Consider the following 13,620-nt stretch of genomic DNA (forward strand, 5'->3'; position numbering starts at 1 on the left):
TCTAAGTATCTGCTTGATGCCTGCCCACTAAGTCTAGTTAAGCATATTAGTTGCACAGAGAGCCAGTGATAGCACTGTCCACCTTTGGAGCTGAAATCATCCATAACAATTACTCAGTGAGAATTATCATGGCATACTCATCCTCCTGTGTAACCTTTGACCCACAGTGTGTCCGCCTTGCATGACATCTGGCACTGCAAGTGAGAGACCAACTTCACCTTTCTATTAATTTTTGAACTTCCAAAGACTCTTATTTTGCAGTCATATTTAAGTATTATGTCCCTTGTGGTTCTCGCTGAGTCATGGATTAGGAGCTGTGGTCCCAGACCAGTTATCTGATCTGCATAAATGAGCTTTGCCTGAGGCTTTTTGTCTGTAATTTAAAAAGAGAGAAGTCTGACAATACCATCTGCATGTATGTATTAAGCGGATATATCGCTCCTTGGTACGGGGCCTGTCCTTTCACCAAAAACACACGATGTAGCATGCAGCCTTTCAATAAAAGAGACAAAAATAAACACACCCAGCCAGCAGTGGTCTGCAGTAGTTTATTTATAGCTGGCAGAATATTTTCAAAGAGCAGAGCAGTGAGTGCTTAATTTGTAACAACATAAGTGCCAGGGCTCTCATCAGGCGGTCACTGCAGCTTGCACCACACATTGCCCTCGCCACGCTGCCAATTTTAGTAACAACACAGCTACTAACCATCACACTACTGCAAGCACGATAATTTGAACTATTTCAGGACCCCAAGGCTGTAAGAATGGCTTGGCTGGCAGGTACGCCTGGCTGGTCTGGCTTGTCTGCGTACCGACCAATCACAATGCTGCCATTGCAGGCTTGAGATTTGCTTAGGGGAGGGAGGCTTCCTGTTCTGTTCCTGTTCCTGTTGCAGGAGAGCAGGTCAGGAGCAGAGACGACGCGAGACCTGGGAAGGTAAGTTTATTTTATTTTTAAATTACGCCCCCGCGTGCGAACACCTACGTGACCCCCACTCGCGCATCAGGCCGGCCGCGATTGGATGTTACATGCAAGTTCAAGGGGCCTCACATCTTTCCTTTCGCCCGGGGCCCCAGAAGTTCTAGGACCGGCCCTGCAAATTAAGCACTGGCGTGGGAGTTGGTAGGTTGTTAAAGAAGGATTGGGTTTAGTGACGAAATTAGTTGTTCCTATTTCTTGAGAAGTAGAGAAGTAGAGACACTGGGGATGGTTGGAGAAAACAGAGAGGTCAGCAGTGGGGCTTTAAGTGGGCCGGGTCTCGAGGGGTCTGAGCACCGGCAGTTTTTTTAAGGGGGGCTCGAAACGGGTCTCTATCGGGCTCTGTTTTGAGCCCTGGCACAGGCGGTCTGTTTTTTTTCCGGACTGCAGTGATAACAGTTTGCTGTCACTGCAGTCTAGAAAAAAGTGCCAGGGCGCAAACAGCCTGATAGAGACCCGTTTCGAGACAGCAGGCACGTCGATGTGCGCTGCCCAAACTGCTCACTTGTCACTAGTGAAGAAGTTACGGCATGACGTCAGGCCAGGTGAGCGTTGTGGGGGAAGGGAAATCCTTTAAAGAGTCATTTTCTTTCTGGATTTCCCTTCTCTTTCTAAAACGCAAGAGCAGAAACATTGTGGTAGGGTCACCAGGGCTTTAATTGGAAGCTTTTTCAATATTATATGTAATAACCATAGTTGCAGCTCATTTATATTATGCAACAAAAAACCATTGGGAAAGCCAATAGTCCTTACTTCTTGTTGTATCACATATCTGGATGCAATGACAGATACAGCAAAATACAAGTCGGACGGCACACTATGCTAAACACAGATTTTTAGCGTAAGTGTTTTAAAGCCATGCCCCTAATTACACTGGCCACGCCCCTTTGAGAGACCCCCCAGTTTTTTCATCCCACTTAAACCCCTGGTCAGCAGTGATCTGTTTATGTCAGAGGTGCGGCACGTAGGCCGGCGTTAGAGGCGAGGAAGAACTGAACAGAGAGGTGGGAGAATGGAGGGCCTTGGACTTCAGAGCGAGAGGTTCATGACCTGAGGGCTGAACAGATGGAGCGCGAGGACTGACAGCCTCTGTCACTAGAACGAGTTCCCTGCGACATGTTGTGACAAAGTGTGAGAAAGCTGGTGGATGAGGTAATGAAGGGGGCCAAAAGTCACAAGTGGAAATCATGGCAAGACAGACTCCTGCCTGAGTTCTTTCGAGGGCTGTACATGGAGTGCCATACATGTGGTAATGGTAGTATCTGTTGTTTACAGTACTTAGAATCGGCAGGGCTGTAGCAGAAAGCGTTCAATAAAAACATTTTATTACTCTGTGATGCAGGAACAAGCATAAACTCTCACTTGGCCTGTTCCATTATCTGAAGAAAATTTGGAGCGCCTAAAGGCGATTGGATTTTCAGGGAGTGCTACACAAGAAAACACACCTGACGTGGGCCTATTTAAAATTGCAGCATGGGATGTGAGTGCAATGGAATGAAGGGGATTCCTTCAGCTGCACACCTGGGGCAGCGCACTGTGAAACAAAGGCAGGGGGGGGCGGGCGAGCTGCATCTGCAAGCAGTGAATGGGTGCCTTTCTTTGGCGGCGGGGGAGCTTGAAAAAGCACCCCTCGCTCCCCGCAGCCTCCTCGCCTTTGTGCGGGCCTCTCCTGGGAGCCTCGGCCGGCCCTGTGGCTGCCGGAGCCGAGCGCAAGGCAGGGGCTCTCCCAGGTGAACGGTGGTTAACGCTGCTCAAGCAGGAGTGGTGTTCGCCGCTGGATCTTGAAACCGCATGCGTGCAATCACACGCATGCGCACTAAACGGGCAGAAGAGTGGGGAGCTTAACAATTCAATTTTGGAAAAGGGGGTGGTGATGGACAGAGTTTCTGAATGATGCAGAATACTCTTACCAAGTCAATAGATCATGGTTTTAATCCATCACCGTTTTTTAGCTCACTGCACCATCCCAGCTCAGAAACTGGCTATGTGCAAATTAGTCTGTTCCTGTCCCAGTGCATGATGGGAACAGGGCAAACCAAACTACCAAGCCAATTCTTATACTGGGAAGGAAACAAGCTTCCGGGGACCGGTTTCTGGCATCACAGCCTTCTTCGGCCCGGCTTGCTTGAATCCTGATGGTGCAATGAGCAAGGGACTCACGTCTGAGTATACCCTCCCACACATAGTGTGGATAAAACCGATTTTGGAAAAGGGGGTGGTGATGGACAGAGTTTCTGAATGATGCAGAATACTCTTACCAAGTCAATAGATCATGGTTTTAATCCATCACCGTTTTTTAGCTCACTGCACCATCCCAGCTCAGAAACTGGCTATATGCAAATTAGTCTGTTCCTGTCCCAGTGCATGATGGGAACAGAGCAAACCAAACTACCAAGCCAATTCTTATACTGGGAAGGAAACAAGCTTCCGGGGACCGGTTTCTGGCATCACAGCCTTCTTCGGCCCGGCTTGCTTGAATCCTGATGGTGCAATGAGCAAGGGACTCACGTCTGAGTATACCCTCCCACACATAGTGTGGATAAAACCGATTTTGGAAAAGGGGGTGGTGATGGACAGAGTTTCTGAATGATGCAGAATACTCTTACCAAGTCAATAGATCATGGTTTTAATCCATCACCGTTTTTTAGCTCACTGCACCATCCCAGCTCAGAAACTGGCTATATGCAAATTAGTCTGTTCCTGTCCCAGTGCATGATGGGAACAGGGCAAACCAAACTACCAAGCCAATTCTTATACTGGGAAGGAAACAAGCTTCCGGGGACCGGTTTCTGGCATCACAGCCTTCTTCGGCCCGGCTTGCTTGAATCCTGATGGTGCAATGAGCAAGGGACTCACGTCTGAGTATACCCTCCCACACATAGTGTGGATAAAACCGATTTTGGAAAAGGGGGTGGTGATGGACAGAGTTTCTGAATGATGCAGAATACTCTTACCAAGTCAATAGATCATGGTTTTAATCCATCACCGTTTTTTAGCTCACTGCACCATCCCAGCTCAGAAACTGGCTATATGCAAATTAGTCTGTTCCTGTCCCAGTGCATGATGGGAACAGGGCAAACCAAACTACCAAGCCAATTCTTATACTGGGAAGGAAACAAGCTTCCGGGGACCGGTTTCTGGCATCACAGCCTTCTTCGGCCCGGCTTGCTTGAATCCTGATGGTGCAATGAGCAAGGGACTCACGTCTGAGTATACCCTCCCACACATAGTGTGGATAAAACCGATTTTGGAAAAGGGGGTGGTGATGGACAGAGTTTCTGAATGATGCAGCTTAACAATTCATGCAGCCAAGACATGGGGTTTCCGCGCATGCGCATCATTATGCACATGCGCAGAAACGCGGGGGGTGTAAAGATAGATGGGGTGGGTCTATTGATAGAACACCTGTTCACAGTCATGGGGATAGAAAGAGGAATCAAAGTCAAACCCTTTGGATAGGTCCCCGCCACAAGATGGCGCCACACATGAGAAGGTCCACAGCTGATGAGACTGAGTTCTTATCCATGGCGGCCATCTCTGAACTATGCAGATCATCTGGAGTAAAGGGGCTGATATGACAAATGAACAGCAATACTTAAGAGTACAGTTAAAAGGTTTCTGTAATGCCGTAGTCTGCTATACTCTAATATGTAGGTGGCACTGTCACCTGGCCACTAAGCTTTTAGAATCTTTTCTATCTCGTCATGTAGGTACACCGGTGTGACATCACTCTGGTGGCTCCATGCCTCTGCTGGCTACTTAAAGAGGATACAAGGATAATATTTGTATGTTCTTGGACTGTCATAATTTTGACTGAAGTGTGAAGTAATCTGGCAGTCAGAGTTCATTCATAAGAGAAGAAGTTTATTCCAGAGACAGCTTAAACATCCACAGTGCATCCAAGTGTAGCTCCCTCTGCCCAACTCCCACATAAAGAATGTTAATGAACAGAGATACAATAACAATTCTAAATGAGTATTCTAACTAAGAATACTACAAAGGGGGTACAGGGTTAGGGTCAGTCCTTCGAAGTGCCAGGCATCTCGAGTTAAAGTAACGCAAATTAAAGAAATTGGACTCCACAGTCTTAGCTTTCTCTCGCATTTAGGTGATCAGGATTGACATGATTTATCACTCTCACGGGTGGCAAACTACAGCCAAACGAGCTGCCCAGCTTTGATTGGCAGACACAACTCCACAGAGCTGACATTCCACAGTGCACCTTAATGACCTTGCTTGCCTTTGAGAACCCACCCATTCCCAGGGCCGGGCCCTCAAACGACACATGAGCTGCAGTCTCTGGTGGCCTGGCCCTGTACTGTATTGTAATTGCATTTATATAGCGCTTACTATCCCATATGAGGTATGGAAGCGCTTTTTCAGGGAGTAGCATGCTAATTGCAGAACCCATAAAAGATTAGTGGTGAATTAGTATAGTGAAATATGAAATTAATTTGGTGGTCATGTTAGTCTGTTATTTGCCTTGAGAATGAAAGCGGAAGGACGGAAGAGGGAAGGGTTTCCATTTATATACTGCTTCCTACCCCTGATGAAATGTTGAAGCGCTTTTTTGGCAGTTAGCATGCTACTCCGGAACCCAAACAGGATTAGTGGGGAATAAGTATAGGGAAATATTAAATTAATTTGAGTGGTGGACATGTTAGTTTGTTATTTAGAATGAAAAGGAATAGTGTAGGTATAGAAATGGGAAAGGTCTGGAAAGGTTATTTTTTTTGTAGTTCATGTACAAAAAGAAAAAATTGTTTGTTATAATCAGGAGTACCGAGGGCTGGAGCAGTACACAGAGCTCTTTTTAAATCCTGGAAGGCCTGTGTATGCTTTCTAGTCCATGGAAGGGAACTGTCTGATATGTCTTCGGTGGTGAGGGCAAGAAGAGGTTTGACCATGGCCGAAAAATTGGAAATCCACTGTCTGCAGTATGAGGTTAGACCTATGAAGGCTCGCACCTGCTTTTGTGTCCGTGGGGCCGCCATAGCATTGATAACGGCTACATGATCAGCGGTAAGCTGCCTTCCCTCCTTCGAGAGGAGATTACCTAAATAGGTCACCTTCTCTTGACAAAACTGAAGCTTTCTTAAAGAGACCTTGTGGTTATGGAGGGGATGGTGGCGTAACAGACAGAGTGTAGCCTCTTTACATGTCGTGGCGGAATTTGCAGTAATGAGGAGGTCATCAACATATTGCAGCAGTGTGGAATTATCAGGGAGTTCCAAGGAATCTAGTTAACTTTTGAGAGCTTGACTATAGATACTGGGGCTCTCGGTGAAGCCTTGAGGGGTGCGGCAAAATCTAAAGCTTCGCCCACCAAGGGAGAAACCAAAAAAATTTCTGCTGTCAGGATGTATAGGAATACTGAAAAAGGCATTCTTCAGGTCTATGACAGAAAAGTGCGTGGCGTCAGAAGGGACCATCGTCAAGAGGGCTGTAGTGTCGGGGACAACAGGGTATTGGGAGAGCGTTATTTTGTTAAGGGCTCTCAGGTCAATCGCGAATCTGTATATTTTAGGGAGAGAGCATCTCCATTGGTCTTTTTAAGAACCAGAATAATGGAACTGTTACAGATATTACCACGTGTCTCCTCCACTACGCCTTCTCCATCAATTCAGATATTATTGTTAAAAGGGCCGCTTCTCCTTCCGCGGGCAGTCGATACTGTCGAAGGCGGGGAAGGATGGTGCCGGGCTGAATACGTACCACGTGAGGGGGTATATTGAGACAGCCGACGTCAGTGTCTGATGATGCCCAGAAGGAGGAAGGTAAAGACTGCAACTCTGGTGGAAGGGGACCGGACAGATACATATAGGAGGCTGTGGTGGGAGAAATTGTTAGCGATACACCTTGGGAACTAAATGATATGGTCGAATACAGAGCTTTCAGTAAATCCAGGCCTAATAAGTTTTCACTGCAACCTGTAGTAAGGACCAAGGGAGTGTCAACATGTGCGGGGCCAATATCGAGAGGGAGGGGTTCAGAGACAGCGCTAGTCACGGGTGTTCCTGCAAAACCCACGGAGACACTCATGTTGCCAGAAAGGGGTGCCTCCGGGACTGACAGACGTGCAATAGAAGACCTGGTGGCCCCAGTATCCAGAGGTAAATTCTGATTGTTCCCCACAACTGACATTTGAACATACGGGCCCCTTTGATCCACTGGAATTTGCACTCTAGTAATACCCCTTTCCTGGCTGTCCTATGCTTGATAGAACTCTGTCTCATCAACTTCATCATAATCATCATTGTAATAAGCGCGTGTTGCTTCGTATCCATCAAACCTATTGGCCGGGCGTTGCCGGATAGGGGCGTCATCCCTGGATCTATGCTCTTTGTCCTGCGGACGGGGCGGGCCATGGTCCCTAGTTGGCCTCCCCTCCCTAGGAGCATGAGGCCGAGTCTTCCCTGTTTGGATGTTTTCAGCTAATACGGGACACTCATCTATCCAATGGCGGTACCCTTTACAATAAGCACACTGATCTGTTTGGAGGACTTCCGTGCATTGAGGGCCTGAGGGGGTAGACTGGCGAGCCTTTCGGAGGGGGTTGGGGCTGTAGTCTGAAATTCCCGTGGGCAACGGGACCCCGGGGGGGGGGATTAGCCTGCTGTAGAAGTACCTTTGTCTTACGATCCCAGCCCTCTTACTTTCCTTTTCTCTATCTTCATTCTCCCTATTCTCGTGATACTGTGCCATAGCCAAGATACCAGTAATAGTCTGGGCAGACCATGTTCTCTCAACCTTCTTGAACCTGGCGGAAATCTCAGGAAGCATGTTGCTGACAAATTTATCGACAAATACTGGGCTAGAGCCTGGGGTCCGGGGGTCCAAGCCACTATGGGCCAGATGTAGGTAATTCTATTTTACCGACTCATAAATACCGAATTTTACCGATTCGGTATTTATGAATCGGTAAAATAGAAGGAGGGAGATGTAGGTAAATTCGGTAATTGAATTACCGAATCTGTAAAAATCGGTATTTACCGAATCGCTAAATACCGATTCGGTAATGCCCATTGATTCCTATGGGCATTGAAGTCCATAGGAATCAATGGGCATTACCGAATCGGTATTTACCGATTCGGTAAATACCGATTCAAGCAAGGGTGTCACTTTGACACCCTCTAGCACCCCAAATACAGGCATGTGTGCCATGTGGCACACAGACATGCCCTAAGGGCATGTCTGTCTGTCACATGGCATAGGTGTGCATGCACACATGTGCATGCACACCTGGATTCGGTATTTTACCACCCAATTGGATTGGGTGGTAAAATACCGAATCTGAAAGGCCTTTGGGACTCAGAAGAGTCCCACCTACATCCCGAAGTTACCGAATCGGTAAAAATACCGATTCTGTATTTTATCGATTTGGTAAATTTACCAATTCGGTAAATTTACCGAATCAGTAAAATTGGCCCCCTACATCCCAAATACCCATTTACCGGTCAGTAACGGCCGAAATCGGCCGTTACCGGTCAGTAAATGGCCACCTACATCTGGCCCTATGTCCCTTGTATTCGGTGTCAAAATGGGTAAAGAAGTCAGCAACACTTTTATCTTTTCGCTGCCTACAGGCATTTTTCTTATCCCAGTTAATGACTGTTTCTGGCAAAAATGTTTTCATAAGCGTTATTATTTTACCGGGCAAAGTCAGGATAGCAGCTTCTGGCTTAGTTCTCCTGCCCTTGCGTCTTCCATAGCTTCCAGATTAGCCCATTTACCTCCCGGCTCTACTTCATGGTCAGTATGTCGAATTTTATCCCAAATTTCAGTAGGAACGACTGTACCAAAGAGAAAGTTCATGTCTTCAAGAATAAGTGTACCAGCAGATATTATCTGGCCTAATGGCCTAATTCTTTGTAAAAGGCAGCCGGATTTTTTCGAGGATCTGGTAACTGCCCTTTCAACTGCATTACCTCTGACCTTTTCCAAGGGATATGAAAGCCTTTTCCTTTCTCTTCACGGGCCGGGTAGCACTTCTGCACCCGCACCCTATGTTCCCTATCAGCTATCTCTACAGATTTTTCCATTTGGACCAGTAAGTGCTCCCTAGCATGGTCAGCCATTGACATCCGCTCCCGCTTCCTTTCTAGTGCCTTTTCCTTCTTTGCTCTCTGTTCAATTTCCTTCCTCCACAACCTCACAGACTCAAACATCGAGGGACAAATCTTCTGTTTTAATAGGTGTTCCTCTAGATTTGCCAGAACTTGCGGGTCAAAAGACCCATAAGGCGGCCATTGTAATTCTGAGTTACTTCGTTTAGTGTATTTGGTCCAAAAAGGGGAAAACATTATAGCAGAAGGACCATGTTTAGTATACATGGTGTGACCAGGGGTCCCCTCTGGAGGAAGCGGACAGGCCACCTCCAGCTGGGACTCCTGCACACACATACAATAACATAATTTCTAAAACCTACTACTGGCCGCATGCTTGTTAATGGATAACAGACAACAGCGGGTTTAAAAAAACTCACTTCGCTGGCTTGGCTTTTGCAAAAGTCAATAACAGCAAAATCACACAGACTCTGTGGGTGATCAGCCCACCCTTACCTGACAGGGGTAGTTCTCTTCTGCAGACGTAGGGCTGTGTCCTGTTCCAGAAATCACTTGTTAGGGGACCCCAGGGAGGAACAGCGGGCGAGTTGTTCAGCTACTGGACTGCAAAAATCCCTCGGGTAGTGTACCTCGATCGGAGTCTCTCCGTGCCCCTCCTCACATCCACCGGGCCTGACTTTCGTGCTTGTGAGGTCCCTATGCGGGCGCCATTTGAAGAACCGTTTATACCCACTTACTGGGTCTCGGCGGCGGGGGAACCGCCCAAGTCTTCCATACCCTCCTTATATAGAAAAAAGGAGACACAAGAGCCTTTGTCTGCAGGAGGAACCAAGTTTTATTCGAATAGCCTGGGCTATTGAATAGAGTCCCAAGCTTGTCGGAGACAAGACAGAGGAGACTGCTGCTTCACTCCGCAGCTTACAGGCCTTATATACACATTTCCCACCTTAACAAACCAGTTTGGATGGGGGCCTGGTGCCCCCCGAGTCAGAATGCAGCTACGCCATTCTTTGTTCAGGCAGGACGGTCCTACAACAGATGGTACAAAAGATTACGGACAGGTCTTGCAAAACAGGATATGTACGTGAGAGAACAGACAGATCTTTAACAACAGGATATGTAACAGAAACAAGTTCTAGGACGGTGGCGTGACCAAGTCTTGCGTAACAGGGTGGGTGTGTCCAGGAGTTCAGTCCGAGGGTGGTGAGGCCAATTCTTTGTTCCCTTTTTCGAAATTGGCTCAACCACAAGGAGCAGGAAAGGCAGGGTGCTCATGACAGTTAGAGTTTCATGAGACATCAGCAGAAACGACCAGGAGGGTCGTGCAGAGGTGTTTGACATGAAATGGCAATGCAAAAATAATGGAGTCCTGACACAAAATAAATGCAGACAAGAAGGACACTTTTCCTCATATATGTATGTAGTGATGTTTAGGTGTATATACTATTTAAATTAGATGCTATAATACAATCCCTCCTCCAATAATTTACATGCAATGCTCGTAAGTCCCACTGCTCAAAAGGGGCCCATCCTCTCCCCAGAGGAAACTGCCGCCATCATGATGTCCATCCTTTCAAGGGCATCTTCGGGCTCCTAGCCTCACCACGCCTATTCCAGCAGACTGCAACCCATCAACGCCATGATCACTCCCATTCTGAATGGCTCCACCTCTTCCATGACCTTCCAAGACACCTGAGAACATGCAATTGTCCTCCCATTGCTAGAGAAACTCTGTGCTGACCCTTCAACTCTCGCAAACTACAGACCAATGTCCCTGTTACCATTTCCAGCCAAGGTCTTAGAGAAAATCATCAAAAGACACCTCACTGAATACCTCAATGAGCACCAACTCTGTCTAGTTTTAAACCCCAATCAAAGCACAGAGGTCGCATTCATCACTACCACAGATGATATCTGTATAACTGTGGGCAAAGGAGACATGGCGGCACTTATACACCTGGACCTCGCAGCAGCATTTGACCCGGTTTCCATCACCATCTTCATCCAACGCCTACACTGCATCAGAATCCAAGGACGCACACTTCAATGGACCTGCTCCAATCTGACAGGAAGACCCAATCAGTCAGCCAGGTACCATTCACCTTGGATGACCATGACCTCATTTGGGAAGTTCTGCAAAGATCCACCCTGAACCTGATCCTCTTTAACGCACGCATGATCCCTCTAGCCAACATCATCTGCTCTCACATCATGAATGCCCTCTTCTATGCCAATACACTGAACTAATTCTCTCCCTCTTGGACAAGATACCTAGTACCCGGATCAAGTTCAATGCCTGCATGACTGACATTGCCAACTGGATGAAGACCAACTATCTGAAGCTGAACACCGACAAAACCGAAATCATGATCTTCGGAAAGTGCACATCACTGCGGGACTCCACCTGGTGGCCAACAGAGTTAGGATCAACACCCAGCATCGCCACTCACTTCACGTACCTTGAGATTGTCATTAGCAACAAACTCAGCATGACACCCAAGTCAACTCCCTCACCACCTTATGCTTCCATAACATGAAGAAGCTGAGGAAGATTTTCAATGGCTCCCAACTAGCACCTGAAAAACTGTCACACATTCCCTTGTCACAAGCAAGGTCAACTACGGTAACACCCTGTTTGCCGGGATCAACAAAAAACTCACCAGAAAGCTGCAAACCATTGAGAACGCGGCTGCTCAAATCACTCTCAACCTACCATGCCAGAGTCACATCCCACCACATCAGAAGGAGCTCCATTGGCTCTCCATACACAAAAGAGCACAATTCAAACTTGCCGCCACACATAAGAGACTCCTTCTCACTTCTTGAGTTTCGCAAGAATCTTAAGGCTTGGCTTTTTGAACAGTTCCACTAGCTAACTTTGGTTCAACTCACACCTGATCAGTGCCAGGATACCCTCCCGGATTATAGTGCACTCTACACATCTGTATATCATAACATAGTAGTACAATCCTCCCTATTTACATCCCTGGATGGACCAAAATATGAGTAGCAGCTGCCTTCTCCTTAGCCTGTCACTGTGCAGCCTACTCAACTGAACCTGGTGTGTGGACTGGAATAAGTGAGATGTGGGTCTATATAACTCCATAGTCTAGTGAAAGATTGGAAAAAAAACACAATAAGAATCCCGCTGTGATTAAAAACATCAAACAGGAAATGGAATCCACATTATTGCGATATTCTGTTTAAGGAAATGACGTGAAGCAGAGCCAGCAGAAACAACAAGTTCCGTATTCTGAGGACGTGGAGCAGGTAGACATGCATTCAGAGAATAGAGGTGGGTTTAGTAGGGAAAGGTGCACACCCAAGATGGAATTCAGGAGCAATGTATGCATCTTAGTGGAATGTTGAAAAACACTGTTTGAAGTTGAACTCTGGGTACTTGAGGGTACCAAAGATACTGGTTGTGGATGAAGGGTGAATGGGAGGGATATGAGAGAGATCATCAGAGAGGGTGGCAGAGAAAAGTATCTAAAAGAAAGTAGAGCTCTTGAGGAGATTAATGGAGGGGAATGTACTAAGAATATGGAGAGCTTCTTAACGAGAGGGTGAAGAAGAGGGCCAGAAGGGATTGAAGGTACAAAGAGTGCTGGGGGAGGGCCACTTCTCGGTCAGTTGTTTGGTGTCACCCACCTTGAATGGCCGAGGATAGTGGTAGTGTTATTCGGTTCCTATAAGTGGAACATCAGGGGCACGGGGTCCATCGCAAAACCCCATGACTTATACTCATACATGAGACGTAGGGACATCCACATAGTGTTCCGCCAGGAGACCCACCTGAATAGTGAGGAGGTTGGAAAGCTGAAACATCGATGGAGCGGCCAGGTTTTCGCGACCACCAGCTCAGCCTTTGCCAGGGGGGTGCTGATCTTGGTCAAGCTGGGGGTCCCTCTTGCTGTTGAGCGGACTCAGCTGGATGCAGTCGGCCGATATGCACTGGTCACGGGGAGGTTGACGGGCAAGGAGGTCACTCTAGGTAACATCTATGCTCCCAACCAGGTCCAGGTTGGCTTCCTGGACTCCATTTCGGCTGTGATTGCTGATAGCTTGAGGGGCAGCCTGATTCTTGGAGGGGACTTTAATTGTGTTGTAGACATCCTAGCTAACTGGTCGCACCCTCCCTAATGGGGTCTCAGCCGCTCAGCACGGCCACGGGGTTTAGTACATGGATCACACACTGGGGCCTTGAAGATACCAGGAGGTTACAACACGATAAAGATAGGGAGTTTTCTGTCTTCTCACCGGTACATCAAGTGCATACAAACTTGGATACATTCCTGTGCTCACCCACCTTTAATGGCTCTATCAAACATACTGAGTATTTAGGACGCACATTTTCGGATCTTAGCCCGTTATTAATGACACATCAACCCTTCTGAGTCGGTGCCCCCCCCAATCCCCACAGGGAGACTCAACCCAGTGTTGCTCGAGGATGATCCCTCTCGTACATCATTGTATACACTTCTAGACACCTACTTCCCCATCAATGTGAATACTGCATCCTCCTCTCTTGTGGAGTGGGTGGCGTTTAAGGTGATAGTTTGGGGCCACTGTATGG

The sequence above is a fragment of the Lissotriton helveticus genome, chromosome 4_1, assembly GCF_964261635.1.
Source record: "Lissotriton helveticus chromosome 4_1, aLisHel1.1, whole genome shotgun sequence".
Taxonomy (NCBI): Eukaryota; Metazoa; Chordata; class Amphibia; order Caudata; family Salamandridae; genus Lissotriton; species Lissotriton helveticus.